We start from the raw sequence: 6700 nt of genomic DNA, 5'->3' as shown, positions 1-6700 counted from the left end.
CCAAAAAGGGAAGTGTCCATATGACTTATTTATATTCTCTTAGATTTTTTTTTTATAACATTAGGGTTTTCAGCACCAGATGGAGCAGCCTCAAATCCAAGCAGAGAAGTTTGTCACACCCATAATGCCATTCTAATATAGTAGAATAAAGCAGCCCCAAATTCCCTTTCATGGAGCACCCACAAGCAGAGAGTAGTTTGTTACCCCCATAATAGCCATTTTACTACTTTACCCAGTGCCTTGCCCACATTCTTGATCACCTCATTTCTTCTTTCTGAGAAAACAGAAGCCATCAAAAGAGGGCTTCCACAACCCTTCTTTCATATCCACCCCTGTGCCATCACTGTGCAAATCCTCCTGATGCCATGGATGTACCACACATCTATGCTGCTATCCAAGGACAACCCTGTCATTTAAGCTTCAGATATAAGTCAAGATCATCACAACAACAAATCTCCTCTCTCTTTCCTTTATTCCACAATATCCCCCTTTGCTACAGGACTTTCCATTATTATGCAAATGTCTTATTTTGTATTATCTCCCCGGTTTAGGAAACACTTCTCTAGATCTCACTTATAATTGTCACCTCATTTCTCTACTGCTTCTTGTGGAAAAATTCCTCAAACTAGTGAGTAATAACTTTTTACTTCTTGGCCCCCTACTCACAATTTCCTTTAGGCTTTCATTACAATCACTTTACCCAATCTGTTTGTGTCAACATCCCCATTGACTTAACCTTTGTCAAGTCCAGTAATATTTTCTTTATGTAGCATTTTTTTAGAGCACTTGGCTATAAGTCTCTCCTTCCATTTATCTTTCTTCCTTCTCACTTCTTTCACCCACCCTTGAAATCTCTAGCTCCTTTCTTTCAAAGCTATATTATTGCTTGATATAGTGATTCATGACAGGCAATGACGATGATCTCATAAGGATAAGAATTATTTTCTTCCCAACATGGGGCATCTTTTCATTTCTGGGTTGACTTTTCTGTATCATTCTTTATACTTCTTGAGTACCTCTTTCTATCAGCTTATTTCTCAATACATTGAGCAAAGATTTGCACTGGTATAACCAAATATAGTTGGACTCCTGACTTGACTCTTAGCTATGTCTACCAAAGTAAAATTTCTATAAGGGACAGAGGATCCTCTTAAAATTAGGCTTATCAAAACTGAAATTACAAACATAGACCACAATCAAATTTGAATTTTGAAATACACATTTTTATTATATCTGATGAAATACTTGTGTTTGATTGGGCCATTGTACTTGGCACAGAACTAATCCATCCTCAAGAAAGAGCTTCAGGTCAGCATAGGCTAGAACAAGAGCCTACCTCAAAAAAAAAAAAAAAAAAAAAAAAAAGAAACAAAAAGAAAGAAATAAAGAGCTTGGTTCTATAATAAACCCATAGATGATAAATAAAAGTGCATTATTGCATTTTGACTTTGGATGCAGTGCCCCTGAGTCCAGTTTTGTATTCTGACCCAATCTGCAGCAAACCCATGAGAGTCCAGAGGAGGTAAAAATAGGTCCTTTTTAGGAAGAAAGAAAGCATATAACAGCTGAAAGACATTTTTCTCTAATAAAAAAGGGAGGAAGCCGGGCATGGTTGTGCATGCCTTTAATCCCAGCACTCGGGAGGCAGAGGTAGGAGGATCGCCGTGAGTTTGAGGCCACCCTGAGACTTCATAGTGAATTCCAGGTCAGCCTGTGCTAGAATGAGACCTAACCTTGAAAAAATAAAATAAAAAGGGAGGAGAAGTTTCTATCTGCACTTCATATCAGGAAACAGCTTTGCCATCTTGAAGCTGGGCCCTGTGGAAGTGGAGGTGCTTGGTAAGGTATGCCAAGATCAATGGTGAGTCACTGTCAGTACCCAGCAGGGAGCATTGGTGCCCAGCAAGAAGCAACAGTGGGATGTGATATAAAAGAACACTACAGAGCATCACGAGCAGGGGGCAGACTTCCTGTTTAGACTGTGACAGGTGTGCTAGGGAGGCACATTCCAGCCACAGCTGATGAATCCATGGGTCTAAGACTCAGAAGGTAGCAATGTGGAGCATCACTACATCATGTATTTGTGTGTACTGGCATAACATGAAGGTATTCTTGTGCTGCTGTGGCTGCTCCATAGTGCCCTAGTGATACAATCCAGTCAAGAGAGTCCTACCAAAATCATGAGCCCCAACAAATGTGACTCATTTCACTTAGCAGCTTTTCACACCTCTTAGAGCTTCAACTGAGATTTGAGAGTCAAGTGGATTTTTAAGAATTTGTTCCAGTGGGGGTGGGGAGGAGGGCTGCAGGATGGCTTAGCAGTTAAGGAGTTTGCCTGCAAAGCCAGTGGACCCAGGTTCAATTCCCAAGGACCCACATAAGCCAGATGCACAAAGTGGCACATGTATCTGGAGTTCGTGTGCACTGGTTGGAGGCCCTGACATGCTCATTCTCTCTCTCTATCTCTCACATAAGTAAATAAATAAAGTAAAATGAAAAAAATACTTAAAAATGAATTCGTTCAGCACATGGCCATTCAATGTTTTGCTCTTTTTATGTTAGAGGATTATGACTTTTTTTTTGTTTGCTTGTTTGTTTTTTCAAGGTAGGGTCTCGCTCTTGCCCAGGTGGACCTGGAATTCACTATGTATTCTCAGGGTGGCCTCAACCTCATAGCGATCCTCCTACCTCTGCCTCCTGAGTGCTGGGATTAAGGGCGTGCGCCACCACACCCAGCCAGGAGGATTATGACTTTTTAAATTTGATTTATTTTTTTTACATATGTGTATGGTCTACATGATGCATAGTGTACACACGTGTGTGCACAGGTGTCTGTGTCCCATGCTTATGCATGTATAGGCTAGAGGAGAACACAGAATGTTCTGCCCTTATTGCTTATCTGCGTATTTCTTTGCTTGAGGTGGGGTCTCTTCCTCTGTCTTTCAGCAAACTCTAGCAATTCTCATCTCTGCCATCCATCCATTCTGACTGAGATTACAGTCATGGGTGGTCATTCCCAGCTTTTTATGTGGCTTGGTGGTTTCAGGCCTGAGAGGCACTCATGCTTAAGTGGAAAGCATCTTGTTGTTGTTGTTGTTTTGAGGTAGTATGTTGCTCTAGTCCAGGCTGACCTAGAATTCACTAATTCATTATGTAGTCTCAGGGTGGCTTCAAATTTATGGCAATCCTCCTACCTCTGCCTCCTGAATGTTGGGATTAAAAGCATGCACTACCATGCCAGGCTTTTTTTTTCTTTTCCTTCTTCTCTCTCTTCCCTTCCTTCCTTCCTTCCTTCCTTCCTTCCTTCCTTCCTTCCTTCCTTCCTTCCTTCCTTCCTTCCTTCCTTCCTTCCTTCCTTCCTTCCTTCCTTCCTTCCTTTCTTTCTTTCTTTCTTTCTTTCTTCTTTTTTTTTTCTTTGAGGTAGGGTTTTGCTGTAGTTCAGGCTGACCTGGAATTCACTATGTAGTCTTCTCAGGCTGGCCTGGAACTCACAGCGACCCTTGGCCTCCCAGGTGCTGGGATTAAAGGCATGTGCCAACATGCCCAGCAGGCGGCAAACACTCCTAAAATTGAACAATCTTCTCAGCCCCAGACTATGCTTTTTTGGACTTGATTTCTGCATACAAATGTTCATGATAGAAATAATATCTAATCTGGTGGTTCTGGACATTTTTACATATGAATGAAACCACCTGTCAATATTTATTAAACTCCTATTTAGACAATGCAACAGCTAATAGAAGAATTTTAGGTTCTGACTTTAATGACCTTAAAATTTCCCTAGGATGGTAAGAAAGATTTACAACCAGGGTTCACCTTTCTTAGTTTGTCTGAAACAGTCTTGGTTTCTTTTATCCTAGAAAAACTGGGTCAGGATTTAGCTCTTCTGCTAAGCACTTGCCTGGCATAGTTGAGGCTCCACATTCGATGCTCAGTTCTTCTTCTTCTTCTTTTTATTTTTAAAAAAAAAGGAAGGAAAAAAGGAAAAGTATTAATATTGCTTAATTTCACTCCCATAAATGTAATAATAGCTTGGATGATTAAATGTCATGATTATACTGACTATACTGGTATAAGATTTATACTGATATATTTTTTGAGAAGTTCAGAAAAAAAGTGCCATCTCAGTGGATTAAAACTTTGGAGTGGGCTTTATGATCGTAGGGTAGAACATACGTGTTGAACGAGGAGCAAATGTATCAATAATGGAGAAAAAGGACTGGCGCTCGCGGCTGCGGGGAAGGGAGTTGAGGGGCGGCGGGCGGCGGAGGCCGGGCTGCGGCTCCACGGCTTCCAAGGACCGCTGAAGCCGTTGGCGGCGCGGGTTGGGAAGCAGCATGTGAAGCGCATCAGTGGAGATCAGCGCTAAGAGCTGTGAAGGCAACACCCATGAAGGAGATGAGCAGCAGCCGGCCTGGATTCAGAAAATTAATGAATTGATAAAGAAACCCAATGTCAGCCCCAAAGTAAGAGAACTTTTACAGCAAATTGGTGGTTTTGACAACGTTCCCAGAAAAAAGGCAAAGTTTCAGAACTGGATGAAGAACAGCTTGAAGGTTCATAATGAATCTATCCTGGAGCAGGTGTGGAATATCTTCTCAGAAGCTCCCAGCAGTTTGAATCAGATTGTAAGAAGAAAAAGATCAAGTTGCCAAGACATCCTGAGGATGGAGAGCCCGGAGACCATGAAGTCCCTGCAAAAGGTAAATTCAACTGGAAGGGAACCATTAAAGCAGTTCTCAAACAGGCCCCGACGACAAAATAGCAATCAAAAAGCTGGAAAAAAAGGTTGTAGTTCAGTATCACACAGTGACAAAGGACCAGCACATGTCTGAAGAGGAGCTGCTGGCCATCTTCAATAAGAAAATCAGCAAGAATCCTGCCTTTAAGATAGTAAAAGACAGAGTCAAGCTATTGAAATGAACATTTTGGTTTTTAAAGGAAATCCACTCTCTTGACGTGTTCCTCTCACTGCTTTTTGTAAAACCTGTAATGGATTATAATAACTCAAGTTTTGCTTTCCAAAACTGTATTTTTAAGCTAATGGAACAATATATTTTTGTTAAGAACTTTTATGAAAAAATAAAATATATTCTTGTCAAATTCTAAAAATAAAAATGGAGAAAAAGGAAGCTCAGGAAGGCATGATATGGTTAGTAACTTCTAATAAAGAGAGAGGAGCAAAAAGAAAGAAAAGGAGGGAGGGAAAGAGAGCTCAAGATACAGGAAGATACAAGGAGCAAGTGTACTTTAGAAGGAAGAACTATAGTCATATTCTTTTTTTTAAATTTTTTTTGTTTATTTATTTATTTGAGAGCAGCAGACAGAGAGAAAGAGGCAGAGAGAGAGAGAGAGAGAGAATGGGCCCACCAGGGCTTCCAGCTACTGCAAATGAACTCCAGACGTGTACATCTGGCTGATGTGGGTCCTGGGGAATCAAGCCTCGAACCAGGGTCCTTAGGCTTCACAGGCAAGCGCTTAACTGCTAAGCCATCTCTCCAGCCCATCTATAGTCATATTCTTGAGATAGCATGGGGAATAGAAATTTGAGTTAGATTAAGGAGAATTTAAATGAGGACTCAATAACTTGATTTTATTCTTGAGATTATAAATATTGAGTCATTTAAGAGTAAAGGAGTGACGTGTTCAAGCCCTGACCTTTTCCTCAGTCATTTAGCATTTTTCAAGTGATCTTAGGCTGCTTGGGAGAAACCACAGAATTAGTGTATGACCTCAAAATGTTTCACATAATGTTTTCCATCATGACCCCACTTCTTGATGAAGTTCTCATGAGTTCTTTTTCCTATAGACTTGGCTTTTTTACTTGAGACATATAAATAGAGAGCTTGGTTGGCAGAGCATTAGGAAATTATACTTGTGACATGTCTTATGCCATGGAAAACAAAAAATCAATTTCTTTCTTATGTTTTAAAAGTAAATACAAATATATGGTTTAGCATTTTTCTTCCTGAATTACACTATAATGCCTTACACATTTGTTTTGAATATTATAGCCTTTGAAAATGAGAAGTGAAGATGTTAATCTGGGAAGAGGTAACATGCAATTGTCATGGGAAACTATTGCTGGTGGTATGAGTTGCATGGCTTGTCATTAGACAGGGACAATCCTGATTAGAGAGAGATAAACAAAGGAAGAGTTGGTAGTCAGAGCATTCAAAATTTGTTTTAGGCTGGGCGTGGTGGAGCACACCTTTAATCCCAGCACTTGAGAGGTAGAGGGAGGAGGATTGCCCACCCTGAGAATTCTAGGTCAGCCTGAAATAGAGTGAGACCCTACCTTGAAAAACCTTAAAAAAAAAAAAAAAAAAAGGGAAGAATGCATTAAAATGGAAGCTTTAGCTGGGCGTGGTGGTGCATACCTTTAATCCCAGCACTTGAGAAGCAGAGGTAGGAGGATTGCTGTGAGTTCAAGACCACCCTGAGACTACATAGTGAATTCCAGGACAGCCTGAGCAAGAGTGAGACCCTAACTTGAGAAAGCAAAAATAAAAATGGAAGCTTTAAGAGTAAAATTCTGGACTTCAATGAAACTGCAATGTACAATATTACACTTGAAATTCATAGCTGTGAAATAAATAGAAAAAAAGTACTCAACATTTGATTGAAAAAATAGATCTTTGTCATATGATGAAGTTATACGTAGTAAATAAGGGCAATAAGTCTGAGCAAGGACTTGGAT

At 40.2% G+C, this 6700-nt stretch overlaps 1 pseudogene; it reads left to right on the top strand.

Annotated features, from left to right (window-relative positions):
* Nucleotides 1-2100: 2100 nt before the first annotated feature.
* LOC101596031 lies at nt 2101-4923 on the top strand (annotated as a pseudogene).
* The last annotated feature ends 1777 nt before the right edge of the window (nt 4924-6700 follow it).

This window comes from Jaculus jaculus, chromosome 1 (assembly GCF_020740685.1).
Source record: "Jaculus jaculus isolate mJacJac1 chromosome 1, mJacJac1.mat.Y.cur, whole genome shotgun sequence".
NCBI classification, from domain to species: Eukaryota; Metazoa; Chordata; class Mammalia; order Rodentia; family Dipodidae; genus Jaculus; species Jaculus jaculus.
The sequence above is the reverse complement of the archived record's forward strand: the minus strand, read 5'-3'. Positions and strand labels throughout refer to the sequence as shown.